Raw genomic sequence first — 20,752 nt, forward strand, 5'->3', positions numbered from 1 at the left:
GCCTCTTTGAAACTCTCTGAGACACACTGTTGCACTCTCTGAGACACCCTGTGACACACTCTGACCCTCTTTGACACTCTCTGTTTCACACTGTGATAGTCTCTGACTTTCTCTGAAACTCTCTGACACCCACTGTGACACTCTCTGACACTGTCTGAGACATACTGTGACATTCCCTGACTCACTGTTACACTCTAACTCTCTCTAATACTCTCTGAGACACACTGCGACACTCTCTGACATTCTCCGAGACACATTGTGACTCTCTCTGACGGTCTGTGTCACTCTGCGACACTCTCTGAAAATCTCTGCGACATGCTGTGACACTCTCGGACTCTCTCTGACACTGTCTGAGAACACTGTGACACGCTCTGATGGACTGTGATACACTGTGACACTCTCTGAAACCGACTGTGACACCCTTTGACACTGTCTGAGGCACACTTTGACAGACTGTGACAATCTCTGACATTCTCTGACACTCTGATACACAGTGATACTCTCTGACGCTCTCTGACACTGTCTGAGACACATTGTGACACTCTCTGACCCTCTGAGACACACTGTGACACTTTGTGTTTCTCTCTGACCGATTGCGAGACAGTGAGACACACTGTGACACTCTCTGTCTGACAGTGACTCACTGCGACACCCTCTGACACTCTCTGAAACAGACTGAGACACTCTCTGAGGCACACTGTGACACTCTCTGACAGACTGTGACATGCTGTGACAATCTCTTACATTGTCCGACGCACTCTGAGACACACTGACACTCTCTGACACTGCCTGAGGCACACTGTAACACACTGCGACACTTCCTGACATTCTCTGAGTCACACTGTGACTCTCTCTGATAGACTGTTTCACACTGCGACACTCTCTGACAATCTCTGAGACATGCTGTGACACTCTCGGACTCTCTCTGACACTGCCTGAGGCACACTCTGACACTCTCTGACAGACTGTGACGCACTGTGACAATCTCTGACATTCTCTGACACTCTCTGAGATACACTGTGACACTCTCTGACACTCTCTGAGGCACACTGTGACACTCTCTGACAGACTGTGACACACTGTGACAATCCCTGACATTCTCTGACACTCTCTGAGACATACTGTGACACTCTCTGACTCTCTCTGACACTGTCTGACACGCACTGTGGCACTCTCTGAGACACACTGTGACACTTACCGTCTCTCTCTGACAGATTGTGAGACAGTGAGACACACTGTGACACTCTCTGACCGACAATGACACACTGTGACACTCTCGGACAGACTGTGACACACTGCGACACTCTCTGAATCAGACTGTGACGCTCTCTGAGACATACTGTGACACTCTTACAGTCTGTGACACACTGTGACAATCGCTGACATTCTCTGACACTCTCTGAGACACACTGACACCCTCTGACTCTCTCTGAGACACACTGTGACACTGCCTAACTCTCTCTCTGACACACAGTGACAATCTCGAACACACTATGACATCCACTGAGACACTGTGACACTTTCTGACACTCTGTGAGACACACTGTGACATTCTCTGAGACACCCTGTGACACACTCTGACCCTGTTTGACAACCTCTGTGACAGACTGTGACTCTCTCTGAAACTCTCTGAAACACAGTGACATTTCTGATAGACTGTGACACAGTGTGACACTTTTTGACTCTCTCTGACACTCTGACACCCACGTGACACTCGCTGACACTCTCTGAGACATACTGTGCCACTCTCTAACACACTGTGACACTTTTTGACTCTGTATGAGAGACTCTGTGACACTCTCCGCCTCTTTCTGAGTCACACTGTGGCACTCTCTGACTCTCTCTGGCACTCTGCCACTCTCTGCCACTCTCTGACACTATCTGAGTCAGACTGTGACACTCTCTGCCAGACTGTCATACACTGTGACACTCTTACACTCTCTGACAATCTCTAAGACACACAGTGATACTTTCTAACTCTCTCTGAGACAGTGTGACACTCTCTGACACATTCTGACACTCTGACTGTCTGTCTGACACAGTGTGACAATCTCTGACACACAGTGACACTCTGGGACACACTGTGACACTCTCTGAGACACTGTGGCATTCTCTGAGACACTGTAACTCTCTCTGACAGACTGTGACTCTCTCTGACAGACTGTGACACTCTCTGAGGCACACTGTACCACTCTCTGACACTGACTCTCTCTGACACTCTCAGAGACGCACTGTGACACTCTCTGACTCTCTCTGACACTCTCTGACCGACTGTGAGACACTGCAACACACTCTGATACACTGTGACTCTCTCTGAGTCAAACTGTGACATACTCAGACCCTCTCTGACACTCTCTGCATCACACTGTCGCTCTCTCTGACAGACTGTGTCGCACTCTGTCTCTCACTGACACTGTCTAAGACACACTGTGTCACTCTCCGACTCTCTCTGACACTCTCTGACCGGCTGTGAGATACTGGGACACACTCTGATACACTGTGACACTCTCTAAAACAAACCGTGACGTACTCTGACCCTCCCTGGCACTCTCTTAATCCAGCTGTGGCAATCCCTGACTCTCTCTGACAGACTGCGACACACTGTGACAGTTTTTGACTCTCTCTGACACTCTCTGAGACCCACTTTGACACTCTCTGACTCTCCCTGAGACATACTGTGCCACTTGCTTACACACTGTGCCCCTCTCTGACTCTCTCTGTCACTCTCTGAAAAACCCTGTGACACTCTCTGACTCTCCCTGAGACACACTGTGATAAACTCTGACTCTCTGGCACACTCTGAAACACACGGTGACACACTCAGACTCTCTCTGACACTCTCTGTAACACACTGTGACACTTTCTGACAGACTGTAGCACTCGCTCTCTCTCACCGACACTGTCTGAGATACAGTGTGACACTCTCTGACTCTCACTGACACTCTCTGACCAACTGTGAGACACCGTGACACTTTCTGATACACTGTGGCACTCTCTGAGACATTCTGTGACACACTCTGATCCTCTCTGACATTCTCTGAAACACACTGTGACACTCTCTGACAGACTGTGATACACTGTGACACTCTCTAACACTCTCTTAGACACACAGTGACACTCTCTGACTCTCTCTGACACTCTCTAAAACACACTCTGGCACTCTCTGACTCTCTCTGACACTCTCAAAGACTCACAGTGGCACTCTCTGACTCTCTCTGACCGGCTGTGAGACACTGTGACACTCTCTGATACATTGTGACACTCTCGGAGGCACACTGTGACATACTCTGACCCTCTCTGAAACACACTGTGGCACTCTCTGACTCTTTCTGACACTTTCCGAAACCTTCTGTGACACTCTCTGACAGGCTGCGATACACTGTATCACTTTTGCGACTCTCTCTGACACCCTCTGAGACTTACTTTGACACACACTGACTCTCTCTGAGACACACTGTGCCACTCTCTGACTCTCTCTGTCACTCTCTGAGAAACACTGTGACACTCTCTGACAGACTGTAACACACTGTGTCACTTTTTCACTCTGTATGCAACACTCTGTGACACTCTCTGACTCTCTCTCTGACACACTGTGACACTTTCTGACAGACTGTGACATCCACCGAGACACTGTGACACTTTTTGACACACTGTGACACTCCTTAAGTCACTGTGACACTTTCTGACACTCTCAGAGACATCCTGTATCCCTCTCTAATAGACTGCAATAATATCTGACGCTCTCTGAGATATACTGGGACACTCTCTGACAGGCTGTGACACTCTCTGACATACACTGTGACTTTCTCTGACACTGTCCGAGACATACTGTGCCACTCTCTGATAAACTTTGACACTCTCGGACTGTCTCTGAGATACACTGTGACATTCTCTGACATACTGCAACATTCTCTAACACTGTGATATTCCCTGTCTCTCTCTGATATACTGTGACACTCTCTGACATTCTCTTTGACACACTGCGACCCTCTGTAAGACCCACCGTGAAACACTTTGATACTCTCTGACACTCTGAGACAGACTTTGACACTCTGACTCACGGTAACTCACTCTGGGACAAAATGTGACACCCTATGACTCTCTGTGAACACACTGTGACTGCAATAGAAAATTATCCATTTACTGTGAAATTAATTATCCATTTACTGTAAAGTTTAAAGAGAATGCTTTGTTAAAATCAATAATGTGCTGAGCTTTGTAAACGATGCTTTGATGAAGGGTTGCAGTTAGCTGATCTCTGTTTGATTTCTGGAAGCATTCAACTCGACCTTGCGATAGGCGAACTCAGTGAATGCTGAATAACTGTTATGCCTAGCCCCAGGGGATGATAGGATAACAACTAGAGTTTCTCCAGTCTCTGCCCTTGAGAGTTTGGTAAGGAATGCTATAAGGCAGGTGTCTGTGTAAAGGTTTGAGTACTCATTTCATTGAGGCATCTGACTTAGTGTAATGGGTCAATCTTGCAGAATTTTTAATGAAGGCCCTTGCTTTGTTCTTGCTAATTATTGAGTCAAGTCGATTTAATTTCCATGACAGTAAACTTGGGGGCTCGTCCCGGGACCCCGCGACTGGATGAGATTCTGAAGATTCCCAGGAAGCGCAGGTGCCAGCGCCTTGAAGGTCTTTCACTTCATCTCGAGCGCTGAATTGACCCTTTTGCGTGAGAGGACTGGGAATCTGTGGAATGCCCTAGCGCCAGAGTTTCAAATCAAATAAGATCGGGTAATAGTCGTGGTTTACGTAATCCTACATAGAGAGTCATTCTTAGAGAATAAATACAGCAGGAAAAGGGTTCAGTGAACTCTCACGTGGTATTAGAGTAAAACCCCAGGGGAAGGGGATTGCTGCCTGAAGAGTGTTTAGGAGACAGCAAGGTTAAGGCTGGTTTTAGACTTGGAACAACCACTGGCTGGGTTGCACTCGCTGAAGACGAACCAGGTACATGGTTTCTTGGTTTACGGAAACCAAGGCATTGAGGCGGACGCGCCCAATGTGAGAGGGGACCTCCAGAGGTAAAAGCAAGTCAAAAGGGAATAGATAACGGTACTGCGAGAGAGAGACGGAGAGAGAGCTGAATACTTTTCCAGTGACATTAAAAATGGGCTCCGGCAAGAGCAAGCAAAGGCAGAGTCCACATAGGACTTGGAATGGCCAACCAAAAATGCAAAGACTTGCTCACTCGGCCCTGGAGGCTGAGTGACAGGGTGACTGACAGGGGAAGACTGAGGTGGAGGTGGGCAGCCCACAAGGTACAGGTAAGCCTCTTTCCCTGACGCTTGGCAATGAAGACTCGCTTATGCTCATCTCTTCTACTAACCTGTCGCTCACTGAGACAAATCACACCTCAATGTGCAGCACGGAGATTGCAAAGTGTGGACGGTATGTCTAATATCACAATGATGTGTATAAGTCAATGACCACCTCTATGTTATGTGTGAAAGTGCATCAGTTGCCTTTTTGGTAGATACAGGGGCAACATACTCAGTCCTTACATGAAGCCAGTTTAGACAATCGACACAAATAAAGATGAGTGACAGGTTCCTGAACACAATGGGGGCATCAGGAGTCATGGATCGGGAGAGATTTTCTGCACCTCTACTAAGCAAAATTAGTAGCGGGGAACCATTCCAATTCTCTTTCTTGTTATCGGAATTTGGTCCTTTAAATTTGATGGGTCGGGATCTCATACGGAGACTGGGATTGGATTTGGTCAGTACTCCGACGAGCTTGCAGATAATTCAAAGAAATGATTTACCAGTGCAGGCTATAAAATATGACCCACGACCCCTGATGTATGTCTATGAGTGGCGATTAAGCCAGAGAGCGATAAGTTCAGAGAGCGATTCACTCACCCTGGAAGCAAGCAACCATGTTAATCCTACTAACACCGATTTTCGTGCTGGAGACATGTTGCATTGCACAGAACACATACACCGTGATGTTCCTGACGAACCATATAGAAGGATTGTTTCAGGAGATTGGTTAAACCAGATCAGTTTTTATTGTGTGAATTTTATTGGAGTGATCTCAGATGTGCAGTCAGTGCAAACCTATCTAAGGTATCTGTAACAGCAAGTAGACCCTATCTTTTTGATGTGGAAGGCTCTGCTCTCTTGTGTCACTGGCGAAGGTGTCCAGTGAAAGGTGGCAGGATTTGGGACCATGGGAGTTCAAGGCACAAAGAACGAAAGGTTGGGTCTTACAGGACAATGTGGGCATCTGGTTCAATACAGATATGCGGATATATAAGAAGGAACTAACTTGGCTAACTCAGGCAGATAGGACAGTCCAGATAATATCCGCTAGCCCTGAGAAGCCTAGGGGGATAGCCTGGCATTTCCCCAAGATAGAAGTCTCAAACCCAAGATTAAAAATGGTCCTTACTGTGTTGTGGACAAAGGGCAAACATGATATGGGGCTCATATGGGGCTGTGAGCCCATAAGGATAACCCCGAAGTCTGAGTATCATCCTTGCAGAGCACAATACCTGTTAAAACCCGAAGCCAAAGAAGGAATTACTGCAGTCTTTGAATCCCTCCTAAAAGCTGGAGCGATAATCCCCTGTGAAAACTCACCATTGAGAACCCCATTTATCCAGTCAAAAAGACAAACATTCCCGGTGAACCGGAGGAATGGAGATTTGTTCAAGACCTGCGGGCTGTCAATGACGCTGTTGTTCCACGTGCCCCAAATGTTCCCAATCCCGACACTATATTGGCTCAAATTCCACCGGACAGCAAATGGTTCTCTGTTATGGATTTAGCAAATGCCTGCTTTAGTGTACTGGTACATCCAAATAGTCAATTCTGGTTCGCTTTTTCATTCAAAGGGAAATCATATACCTTCATGCGAGGTTACTGTGAGTCCCCCACCATATATAATGTGGCTCTATGCAGGAGTCTGGAGACTCTTGTTCAAACTCCGGGGTCAATGCTGCTGCAGTATGTAGATGATTGCTTGACTACAACCCCAACAAAGAAACAATGTGGAAGGAGACCCTTCCGTTGCTCTGCCATTTAGTGCGGGAAGGGCATAAAGCCAGTCTCGCAAAGTTTATATATGTGCAACAACAGGTGAGGTTCTTATGTCACCTAATATCTGAATAAGGGAAGGCTATTGGTCAAGACAGAGTTCAAGAAATCCAGCAAATTCCAAAGCCTCACACGAAGAGACAATTGCTCTCCTTTTTGGGTATGTGGTCCTACTGTAGGATGTTTATCACACATTACGCAACCCTTGAGGGTCCCCTAAGTGTCATAGCCTATGGAAAAGGGTTGCAGAACCTGAGTCCATTACAGTGGACCACAGAGGCCGAGAGTGCCTTTGTTGAATTAAAAAGGGGTGCTCCAAACTACACCTACACTGTGGATTCTGAACCCAAACCAGCCTTTTGTACAAACTGTAGATGATGAGCGTGGCTGCATGACATCTGTGCTGTTCCAGTACCATTGGGGAAGATTGAGACCGGTAGCATATTTTTCAGCTAAACTTGACCCCGTAGTGGCAGGATTGCCTAAATGCCATGAGCTGTGGCTGCAGCTGAAAAGGCTGTTGTAGCATCCAGGGATATCGTCGGCTGTGTTGAATTAACCCTTCTGGTCCCACATGCAGTATCCTGACTGCTGTCCGAGCAAACGACCGCACACATGTCAGCAGCACGTTGGCTCCGATACAATACTGTGTTATTGGAGATGCCTAACATTATAATAAAGTGATGTAAGGCCCTTAACCCTGCTAGACTTCTCCCCACAGAAGGATACAGAGACACACACGACTGTATTGCTGTAACTAATGAAATTTGCTGCCCCAGACCAGATTTGCAGGATTGACCATGTCAGAATTCAGACATGGAGATTTTTTTGTGGATGGGTCAACGTTCAGGAGCAAGGAGACAGGCCAGAATTGTGTTGGTTACAATGCAGTGACTATCTACGAGGTAGTCAAAGTGGGTTAACTCCCTTCTCATCAGTCAGTGCCAGCAGCGGAGCTGATTGCCTTGACTGAGGCCTGTAAGTTGGCTGAGGGAAGGACAGTGAATATTTACACAGATAGCAGATATGCATTCGGAGTTGTACATGATTTTGGAACCCTGTGGAAACACAGGGGCTTCTTGACCTCCACCGCAAAGCCCATCACACATCGCAACCTGATTCGCGACCTCCTCGAAGCGATCCTGTTGCCTAAATCAATCGCTGTGTGTAAGTGTGAAGCTCACACAAAAAAATAATGATCTTATTTCCCAAGGCAATGCAAGGGCAGACTCAGCAGCGAGAACGGCAGCCCAGCAGCCACCAGCTGAGCAGATTGACATATGTCTGATAAAAATTTGTACCCCAACAGCAGATGTACAGGAGTTACAGTCATAGGCCACACCAGAAGAAAATCGAGAGTGGACGAAAGCAGGATGCAGTGTGAGGGAAGGAGTATGGGGTGGTCCCAATGGGAAACCCTGTCTACCACCATCATTATTTCCATTCTATGCCAAAGGGTGGGCATACGACAGTATTTTGGCACACTGGTACACTAAGGGATTTACTCATTAATCCCAGAAATATTGTTATATCTGTGTCACTAATAATATTGGAAGGGGAATACAGATAAGTCATGCAGCACACCCCCAACCCCAAAAACCTTTAGTACATTTCCAGATGGATTTCATTGAGCTGACGCCCAGCGAAGGGAAAAGTTATTGTCTGGTAATAGTTGATATGTTTTCCAAATGGGTGGAAGCATTCCCCACGTGTAAACAGGATGTCACTGCAGTAGCCAAGGCTTTGCTTACTGAGATAATTCCGAGATGGGGCATCCCTGAAAGGATCAGTAGTGACAATGGGACACCATTTGTCAATAATGTCTTACGGCAGATCAGTGATTATTTGGTAAAATATATGAGACAACCCTGTGCCTACCACCCAGTGAGTAGTGGGCAGTGGAAAGAGAAAATTCTACCCTAAAAAATAAATGGACAAAATGTTGTGAGGAACTAGGGGTGACATGGACAAAGGCACTTCCGATTGTGCGAGTGTATATGAGATCGAGGAGGAGAGGAAGAGTTAATCCTAGCCCGTTTGAGATTTTGTTTGGTCGATCGCCCAACACAGGAATGGGCCCAAGACCTAAGGTAAGACAGATAACAGGCCGCTGTGAGGATGAGATGTTGTGTTACTGCATAAAACTCTCTGCACTTTTGTCTCAAATACAGAATCGAGTGAAAGCAGAACTACACCAACCAGCAGGAGGGAAGCTGCATGATCTAGAACCTGGAGACTGGATAGTGATGAAAGACTTCAGGAGGAACAACTGGAAGGCGAAGAGGTGGCTTGGAACATTTCAAGTGCCCCTCACAACACAGACAGCAGTTAAGATCGCAGAAAGAGCCAAGTGGATACACACCAGCCATTACAAGCGTGTAGCTGAGCCCGAGGAGATATCGGACAGCACCGGAACCAATTAAGTGCAAGTAGTGATTAGAAGCCTCATACGGTTATGGGGCTGCCGCAGCTCACACATGGGCTATGTACAGGGCACACCAGAGCAAGTGAAGATACCACCACAAAGCTGTGTTTCGGGTAGGCGGTATCTGAGGAAAGGCCTGGTGTTTCCTAAACTTTTTTTGATGTATAACTATTACGGCTCTGTATTTCTTTGTAGTTGTTGCTGTAATTGGGCTTGATGTCATAAAATGACAAAAAGGGGGAAAATGAAATGGGAAATTATCCATTTACTGTGAAATTAATTATCCATTTACTGTGAAATTTAAAGAGAATGCTTTTCTTTAATTCAATGCTGTGCTGAGCTTTGTAAATGATGCTTTGATAAAGGGTTGCCGCCAGCTTAACTCTGTGTGAATTCTGTATACATTCTACTTGACCTTGCAATCGTCGAACTCAGCGAAGGCTGAAGAACCATTATGTCTGAAAGACCAGGGAATTGCCCTTGAGAATGTGATAAGGAACACTATATGGCAAGCATCTGCACAATGTTTCAGTGCTCTTTGCATTAAGGAATCTGGCGTAGCGCATTGAGTCAATTCTGCAGGATTCAAAATAAAGATCCTTTCTTTGCTCCTGCTAATAGTTGAGTAGATTTAATTTCCACGACAATGACCCTTGATTGTATTTTATTTGGGAAAATCTACAGGACCATCTTCATTGATCTGCTCTGATACTAGCTTAATAAACTGACCTTTCTTGTCGATACATGTGTTTTTCATTTGTGTCTCTATTCTAGTTGCTTCTTGTAAATCCAATGTTTCTGAGGAACAGATTATTCTCCCCAAATGGTAGACTCTGGAAGTATCCTCAATATTTTAATTATGTTACATTGGCTATTCTTTATTACAGGGTTTGTCTCTTCTTTTATGTAAATTGAAAACACTTCAGTCTTCTGACCACACTTCCATATCTATGGAGCATTAAATAGTTAAAACCAATCACTTTGCTTTTGTGTCCATTCCTCAGAAACACTCAGACATCCCATCCAGACTGAGCAAATGTATTAATTTACCATGTTATAAAACAAATTGGTTTGAATGGGGTTAAGTGAACCTGCTCGTTCAGTGATTGTAGTTAATATCAGTTTCCATGCGTAAAATTATTTCACTAAAAGGTTTACTTCCTATTAATAAGGGGGTCTTACAATGTTATTACATAGTATCAGTAGGAACTTCACCTTCAGCACTAACCAGGATCAACAGTTCAAGAGTAAGGGAGAGCAGAGATCAGAGTCTGAGAACAATGCAATGGAGTGTTCCAACAATGGACCAGAATATGGAAACAATAGACTGGAATGTTCCAATACTGACCAGGGGTTTATATTTGGGTCTTCACAATCTTCTTCAAGATTGGGTGGAACTTAAAAGTGCTTTGGCTCATTCAAGATGATTTCTATCCTCTCCTCACTATTATTCCTGGTAAGTCTTTCGATCTGACTATGAATTCATCAATCTTTGTTGAACTAACTTACTGTCCTCATAATTTAAATACTGAAAAAAAGGAAGCTGTTGCCGTGACTTCTGTCCACAAACTCCATTCCTAACCAAGCAATTTTAATGCCAATATCTGAAGTGGAATCAAACTGCGTATAACTCCAACATGTACTTCGGCTCTAAGCTGATATCTATTTCCATATTCTCTCCAGCACCAATCCTGCTCACCATCAACTCCGCAATATCTCAGGTCTACCATTTTGTCTCAGTCTAGCTGCTGAATAAACCATCATCTGCACCTTTGTTATATCCAGATTCAACTGTTCCTATTCTCTTCCTGCCACAAATAATTTGACTAGAAGTATTGAGTGTTCTTCCTGAAAGGTGCTGACTTCAGGACAGTCAGTGGGATTGTGATAATATCACTACACTTGCAATCAGAGCCCCAGGCTATTACTGTGGTTAGTCAGAGCCTTTTCCCCACGATACTAATCTCAATTCCAAGGAGACATCGTTATAACGTAAGAAGGGAAAGTTTAAAGGAGATGTGAGACAGATTTTTTACGCTGATGGTCATTAGTACCTGAAATATGCTTCCGAAAGGTAATGGTGGAGGTGGATACAATAGCAATTTCTTGAATAGGTTGGGAATCGAAGGATATGGACCATGAAAAGATAAATGGTTTTTCATTTAGAAAGGCATCAAGTGTGAGCACAGTCTTAGTGGGCCGAAGGGCCTGTTCCTGTGCTGTACTGTTCTTTATTCATTATTCTCTGTTTCCTCTATAGTGTAGATTAGATTAGATTACTTGCAGTGTGGAAACAGGCCTTTCGGCCCAACAAGTCCACACCCACCCATTCCCCTACATTTACCCCTTCACCTGTTTGAGGTTTGGTAGTTTTTTAAAGACGAGCAACAACTGCCAATTTCCGAGCACCGTCCGACAACTCATCCGCTTTATCCTCAATTACAATGTCTTCACCTTTGATGACAGGTTCTACAGCCAGACGCATGGTTCAACCACGGGGACCAAATTTGCACCCCAACATGCCAACATCTTTAGGCACATGTCTGAACAAGATTTCTTCTCTACACAGGACCTCCAACCAACACTAAACACCAGGTACACCAGTGACATTTTCTTCCTCTGGACCCATGGCGAGGAATCGCTGATAAAACTACACAGTGATATCAACAAGTTTTATCCCACCATCAAACTCACAATGGACTACTCTCTACTGTCTCATTCTTGGACACATGTATCTCCATCAAGGATGGGCAGCTCACTCGACCGCAAACCCACAGATAACCTTACAATGCTACACTTCTCCAGCTTCCACCCAAAAGATATTAAAACAGCCAGACCCTATGGACAAGCCCTACGCATACACAGAATCTGTTCAGATGAGGAGGAGTTGTTTAAAAGAGTTAAATCACCTCCTTGGTACACTGTGCAGTACGTTCTATGTGCTGAATACAAGTTACTATGCAACTCTTTAGAGGGGCTGAATGGTTTATTCCTGTGTCTCAGTAATAGCCTTGAGGAATTCTGTCAGAGACGTGTTGTGTGACATTACACGGGAGGTAGGAGCACCAGTTGGCCATTCGGTCTCTGCTACACCATTCAGACAGATCAGAGCTGATCTGACTGTGGGTGAACTCCCTGTCCATCTCTGTTCCAATAAAAATGAGCTTGCTTGACCATCAAGGAGCTACTGAGCTCAGCCTTGAATATCTTCACTGCTCCCTGCAGATGAGAATGCCACAGTTATCACATCCCTCAGGACAAAGGAGCATCCGCATCTCAATCTAAAATGGAAGCACACTTACATTTAAAGTGATTGTCCTTGCACCAAATCACCTCCTATTTGTGACATGATGCGCAACATATCAGAACAGACGTAGACCATTCAACCCTCTCAAACTTGGCCCACATAAGCACTGGCTCTTTGGTTGATCAAATATGTATCAAGTTCAGCCTTCAATACTCTCTGGGCAACACATTATCAGATACATCCTTATCTCAGTCTGAAATGGAAGAGGCTACATTTTCAAACATTCTCCAGTTCTCCGAGTTCAACATACCCGCACGTGGGGATCCATCCTCTCAGCATCCAGCCTGTGAAGTCCTCTCAGGGTCAGTTATGTCTCAATATGATCATTTTTGTTTCTGCTGAACTTCAAATGGTATACATTCCAAAATGCGCATGAGATGAACTCGTCATCCCAGGAATCAACCGAGTGAGCTGTGTCCATACACGATCTCATGTAATGAAATTCTTTCTGAGGCAAGGAGATAAAAACAGTCTCATACAGTCTTCCAGTTGCGATCTCAGTAAAACTGGGAACAGCTACAGCAACGCTTCCTTCATGGGTGACTCCTTGCAAGAAACACTAAAATTGTAACAAGAGCTGGAGGGCACTTGTTGTTTTCTCTGAAGTTAGGCAACTTTGATTGGCTAAAGAGATGAAGAGATTTTTCTGCTTTTCTCAATGTTTTGTGAGGCATAGAGTTACAGAAGAGAATCCTTACAGTGCACAAGATGCCAAGTTGCCCCTCAAGTCTGCACTGACCTCAAGCCCAGCATCCCATCCTATCCCTGCATTTCCCAGAGCTAATCCAATGAACCTGCACAATCCTGGTCACTCGAGGACAAATACACCATGGCCAATCATCTACCATGCACATTTTCGAACTGGAGTACTGAGTAGAAACCCACGCAGACACAGGGAGAATGTGCAAACTCCACTCAGACTGTTGACCCAGACTGGAATCAAGCCCAGGTCCCTGGCGCTGTGAGGCAGCTGTACTAACCAATATGGTACTGAAACCTTACCTCCAAATTAATGTATAACTTGTTTGCTTGCCTTCCTCACAGTTAATGTGATGATCTTCATGCTGCTTGATAAAGAATGTGGATTGTCTCGATGTGATACCCATTACTTGGTGGCCATGGTAGTGGCAGGTCGACTAGTCGTTATCCTCAACCTGATCCTGAGACATATTCTGATTGTTTGTTGAGAACACCACAGTTATCTATAGGTCGTCCCCATGTGTAGTATCTATGCTGTAATGCTTTATATCGGGGCGGATGGTCCTGTCTTGTTGGCCATCACTTTCACCTTCGATTGATTCGTGGCCATTTGTTGCCAGAAGCTGAATTTAAATATTCCAGTTAGAAAACTGTTCTGGGAACAGCGACTGTGCTCAGCTGTTTAAAGAACATCTTCTGGTATTTTATTCTCCCAGCTCAGTATTGGCTGGACAACACCCCCTGGCTTTGTGATGTAACAATCAGTGTGTATTACTCTTGAGTCTGGGTCATAATTGAGTTCTTCCACCACATTATAACAGGACTTTCCAATTTCCCCGGATTCTGCTGCTCAAAGTTTTCATCATCAGACACATGTTAATAACCAGCAGAGCCCACAGGAGACCAATGGAGAGTCTCACAGAAACACCGAAATTCAAAGCTGAAGTAAATCCATTTTGTTACTGTTCGTGTTAACAATGTATTCAATATGGAGCCTAATGTTTGTGATAGGCTATTGGTCTACGTATCAACATGAATTGTGCTGGAATTGGGATTCATGATACAGTTTCTCAGTTGCTGCATGGTATTTTTGCCTTTACCCTGGCAAAGTTCAGGCAGCAACTGAAGAAGGTGCTGAAATATCCCTTCACTCTAATCAATGAGTGAATCAATCAAATTCATTTGGTGTGTACTTATTGGGCCGAACGGCCTGTTTCCACACTGTAGGGATTCTATGAGGACATAGATGTGGCAGTGTTGGACTGGCCAAAGTTAAAAATCACACAACGCCTGGTTATAGTCCAACTGGTTTATTTGGAAGTATATTAGCTTTCGAGAGCTTCATTGGGTAGTTCGTGGGGCAAGATCATGGAACACAGAATTTACTTTAAATTCGGTGTCGTGTGATCCTGCCCCACTCGCTACCTGATGGAGGAGCAGCGTCCAGTCAGTCCAGGTTTTTCTCATTTTAATTCAAATTCACAGCAATGAAGCAGCCTATCACAATGATAACAGACTGAGGACAGGTGACTGAGGTGTCAGTGGGGGAACACTTTGGGGCCAGTGACCAAAGTTTGATTAATTTTAAAGTAGTAATGGTTTTGTGTGTGGGAAATCATGTCACACGAACTTGACTGATTGTTTTGAAGAAGTAACAAAGAGGATTGATGAGGGCAGAGCGGTGAACGGGATCTGTATGGACTTCCGTAAGTGTTTAACAAGGTTTCCCATGGGATACTGGTTAGCAAGCTTAGATCATATGGAATACAGGGAGAAATAGCCATTTGAATTGGCTCGAAGACAAGAGGTGGTGGTGTAAGGTTGCTTTTCAGTCTGGACTCCTATGCCCACTGATGTGCTACAAGGATCGGTGTTGAATCCACTGCTTTTCATCATTTATATAAATGATTTGGATGCAAACGTAGGAGGTACAGTTAGTAAGTTTGCAGGGGGCAACAAAATTGGAGTTGCAGTGGACAGTGAAGAAGGTTACCTCAGAGTACAATGGGATCTTGATCAGACGGGCCAATGGGCCGAGCAGTGGCAGTTGGAGTTTAATTTAGATAAATACGAGGTGCTGCATTTTGGAAAAGCAAATCAGAGCACGTCATATCCACTTAATGGTAAGGGTGTGTTGCTGAACAAAGAGACCTTGGAGTGCAAGTTCATAGTTGTTTGTAAGTAGAGTTGCAGGCAGATAGGATAGTGAAGAAGGCATTTGGCATGATTTCCTTTATTGGTCAGATGATTGAGTATTGGAATTAGGAGGTCATATTGTGGCTGTACAGGACATTGGTTAGGCCATGTGCAATTCTGGTCTCCTTCCAAACGAAGAATGTGGTGAATCTTGAAAGCGTTCAGAAAAGATTTACAAAGATATTGCCAGGGTGGAGGATTTGAGCTATAGTGAGAGGCTGAAATAGGCTGAGGCTGTTTTCCCTGGAGCATCGGAGGCTTCTCAAGTTTCATAAAATTACGAGGGGCATGGATCGGACAAAGTCTTTTCCCTGGGGTGAGAGAGTCCCAAATTGGAGGGCATAGGCTGAGTGTAAGAGGAAAAGATACAAAATGGACCTGAGGAGACAACTTTTTCACATAGAGGATGGTGTGTGTATGGAATGAGCTACGAGAGGAAGTAGTGGAGATTGGTACAATTACAGCATTTAAAAGGCCTCTGGACGGATTTATGAATAGTAAGGTTTAGACGGATACAGGCCAGGTGTTGGCAAAAGAGACTAGATTAGGTTAGGAAATCTGGTTGGCATGAATGAGGTGGAACAAAGGGCTTGTATCTATGCTGTACATCTCTATGACTAAGTGCAGTATATCAGAGCATTCAGGGCTCCCTTAGTGACAACAAGGGAGTGTTTGCACTGTGGTGATATTTACACTCTAAATCTACACATCTGTACATGACGAACAGCTCAACGTACAGAGACCAGGAGGGCAATCTGTCAAGACTTGAATTCTCTAACCAGAGACTGTGAGAACGAGAACATTTCTGGGATCCCTACCCAACACTTCACTGACCCCCTCCCTGACTGATACCTACCCCAACACTGCAATTTCTCCCTCCCTGACTGATTCCTACCCAATACTGTAATCTCTCCCTCCCTGACTGATCCCTACCTAACACTGCACTCACCCCCTACCTGAGTGATACCTACCCAACACTGCAATCTCCCCCTCCCTGACTGATCGCTACCCAATGCTGCAATATCCCCCCTGACTGATCCTTACCCAGCACTCCAATCTCCCCTCCCTTACTGATCCCTACCCAACACTGCAATATCCCCCCTGACTGATCCTTACCCAGCACTGCAATCTCCCCTCCCTGACTGATCGCTACCCAACACTGCTATATCCCCCCTGACTGATCCTTACCCAGCACTGCAATCTCCCCTCCCTTATTGATCCCTACCCAACACTGCAATCTCCCCCTCCCAAGGAAAAATGAATAACTAGAGAGAAAATAGGACCCTTCAAGGACCAGAGTGGACATGTGTGTGCAGAAACGCAGGAGTTATTTCCCGTCTGTGTTGACCTTGGAGAAGGACATGAAGGCTTGGGAACTTGGGATAGTTAGTGATGACCTCTTGGTGTCAGTCCATATCACAGGAGAGGATGTGTTGAATGCATTAGAATGTATGAAGGTGGATAAATCTCCTGTACTTGACCAAACATATCCAACTGCACCTCAAGAGGTGAGGGAAGTACTTGTGGGGTCCCTGCTGATCTTTTTGCCTCACCGTTAGCCACGGGTGAGGTCCTGGAAGACTGGAGGACAGTATATGTGGCGCCCTTATTCAAGAATGACTGCAAAGATAAACCTGGGAACGATAGATCAGTAAACCTAACATCCGTGGTAAGTAAGTTACTTGAGAAGATGCTGAGAGATTAGATCGACATGCATTTGGAAATACAACATTTGATTGGGAGGAGTCAGCAAAGCCTTGTGCATGGGAGATCATGCCTCACAAATTTGTTAGCGTTCTTTATTGAAGTCATCAGGAAGTTTGACGAGGGCAGGCCAGTACATGTGGACTCTACAGATTTCAGGAAGGCCTTTGATAAGGTTCCACATGGTACCTTGCTCTGGAAAGTTAGATCGCATGGAATCCATGAGGCGTTGGCAAGCTGAGTACACAATTGGCTTGATGTTAGGAAGCAGAGGGTAACAGTCAGACTGGAGGCTTGTGACTCGTGGTGTGCATCAGTGGTCACAGAATCATAGAATCCCTCCTCTGTGGAAACAGGCCCTTCGGCCCAACAGACCACTGGCCCTCTGAAGATTATTTCACTCAAACCCATTCCCCTACTTTATTACTCTACATTTACCCCTGACTAACACAACTTACTTACACATCCATGAACATTTTCGGCAATTGAGCATTGCCAATTTACTTGACCTGCAGATCTTTGGATTGTGGGAGGAAACCGGTGCACCCTGACGAAACCCACGCAGACATGGGGAGAACGTACAAACTCAGTTGGTCTGGCATGGTGGCTCAGTGGTTGGCACTGCTGCCTCACAGCGCCAGGCACCGGGGTTCGACCCCAGCCTCGGGTGACTGTGTGGAGTTTGCACATTCTCCCTGTGTCTGCATGGGTTTCCTTCGGGTGCTCTGGTTTCCTCCCCATTCCAAAAATGTACAGGTCAGATGAATTGGCCAGGCTAAATTGCCCATATTGCTAGGTGCATTCGTAAAGGGTAAATGTTGGGTAGGGAGAATGGCTCTGGGTGGGTTACTGTTCAGCAGGTCGGTGTGGTTTGTTACGCCAAATGGCCTGTTTCCATACTGTAGGAAATCTAACCCGAACAGGATCTAACCCACACAGACCATCCTGTTAAGTTGCATTTGAACCCAGATCCACGGTGCTGTGAGGCAGCAGTGCTAACCACTGAGCCATTGTGCCACTGAGATGGTCAGTGCTAGGCCCATTGCTGTTTGTTATCTATATCAATGATTTGGATGAGGATGTTTAAGGCATGATTAGAAAGTTTTCAGATTACACTAAAATAAGTGAGGAAGGTTCTCAGCAATTGAAACGTGGCCTTGCTCAGCTGGGTAACTGGGCTGAGAAATGGCAAATGGAGTTTAATACAGACAAGGGCGAGATCTAGCATTTTGGAAAGTCACATCAAGACTGGGGTTTCATGGTGAATGGTAGGGCCTGAAGGAGTGTAGTAGAACAGAGGGACCTTGGATTCCAGGAGCACGGTTCTCCGAACTCAGGGAGACAGGGCAGTGAAGAAGGCTTTTGGCACACTGGGCCCTTCATCAGTCAGGGCATGGAATATCGACGTTGGGAAGGTCTGTTGTAGTTGTGCAGGATGTTGGTGAGGCCACACTTGGAGTATTGTGTTCAGTTTTACCCACCTTGCTATCGGAAGGATGTTATTAAACTGGAAAAAGAGCAGAAGAAACTTACAAGGATGTTGCCAGAACTCAACTAGAGTTAAAGAGAGAGGTTGGACAAGCAAGGACATTTTCTTTCATTGTAGGAGACTGAGGGGGTGTCCTTATAGAGGTGTATAAGATCATGGGAGGCATGGATAGGGTGAATGCACTCAGTCTTTATCCAAGGCTTGGGGAATCAAGGATGAAAGGGCATCAGTTTAAGGTGAAAGGGGAAGATTAAATGGGAACCTGAGGGACAATGCTTTTACCCAGAGGGTGTTACACATACGGAATGAACTACCAGTGCAAGTGGTCGAGGAGGATACATTTAAGAACATTTAAAATGCACTTGGACAAATACATGGAGAGGAACGTATTGGAAGGATATGGGTCAAGTGCAGGGAAACGGGGTTAGTGTGGATGGACCAGTTTGGGCCAAAGAGCCTGTCTCCATGCTGTAGAACTCTATGACTCTATGAACATACCCAGGTGTCCCATAATACAGAAGCGGCCAAAGGAACACGAACACGAGCCGGTACAAATGTGAAATAGTCCTGCAGAATTTCACAGGAAGCCAGCCTGGCCTTGCAGTGCAGGATTCCTGGCACAGGAGCTGTGGTGAGATGCCCATAGAGAACTGGGGAAGGAAGCTGGAAAGCTCACTCCACTGCCGATAGCCTGGAGGACCCACGGCTGGGATCAGGCAGCTGGGATCCGGTCACCCCAGGGAAAACTACAGGCTGTGATCGAGCTAGGTCTCCTACACAATGAGCAGGACAGAAGGTTGCAGGAAAATCTCACCCACATGGGACTATTCCAGTTACAATTGGGAAGAGCCCAATCCAGTGAAAGGAGGGACTCTGGGGATGGGGAGGCAGCCTCAGGTTACATTGACAATCTGGAATGACAGTGTATGAGCTCCAAGCAACTGCATGGGTCCTGTACACCTTCAACATGGAGCAACACACATCAGGCCATAGTAGGAAGTGCCAGGAGCAAATACAATCCCTAGGGAACTAGAGCTCCTCCCAAAATGGGATAATGTGTGCCTTTGGGGTTCTACCTCCCCAGGGAGATAATGACAGGCTCCACACTGACACATCCACACCCGCTCACAGATGGGGACTCCCACTGCCTGTCTCCCAGGTAACTGCACCTTTTGTCCCCAGCCCTGAGCCACAGCCGAACTCAGATTCCATGAATCATGTGGTTACCCAGTGTAAAGCAGCTTATGGTCTCACTCCGCAAACAGCAGCCATTCCAGGCACCCAGCTGGTGGGCAGCACCAAAAAGATCCCGCCTCTGTCACAGATACATATTTGGATGAGATTGACTGACAGTCTGTCATATACAGAGTGGACGCTGAGGAGCAAACTAAATGAATCGCCATGTGCCTTAGTCCAGCAGGCCATTCAGCCCTCCCTGAGGGCCAACAACTAGGGAGGGGCATCCATGATGAGATGAAGGCAGCGATCCTCCCTGCTCGAGGGCAGGATAAGGCATATCCTGCAGACACGCTACATAACTGCAGAACAACAACCAGGGGAATGCCCCTCCCCTCCCCCGTCAGCTTCACCCGGAGACTCTGGGTCCAATTTGTCTGGATATTTGGGGATATGACCTGCACCTCTCTTAGCGATGAGAAACTGGGCCCGACCCTTTGTCTCCCATGTCTCAGAAAGGAGGAGGGATACCTGTGATTCGACAACTCAATCGTGCCCGTAATGAGGCTTGGGCTCTCTGCTAATTAATTGCTGAATACAAAATAGACTTTAGGGATTTCCACATTGTGTTCCAGGAGCTCAGGGATCAGAAGCGATTGGTAGAGTTTCCCCGAGAATGGTAGTAGGATACCAAGCACCCTGCC

Source organism: Chiloscyllium punctatum, chromosome 21, assembly GCF_047496795.1.
Source record: "Chiloscyllium punctatum isolate Juve2018m chromosome 21, sChiPun1.3, whole genome shotgun sequence".
NCBI lineage: Eukaryota > Metazoa > Chordata > Chondrichthyes > Orectolobiformes > Hemiscylliidae > Chiloscyllium > Chiloscyllium punctatum.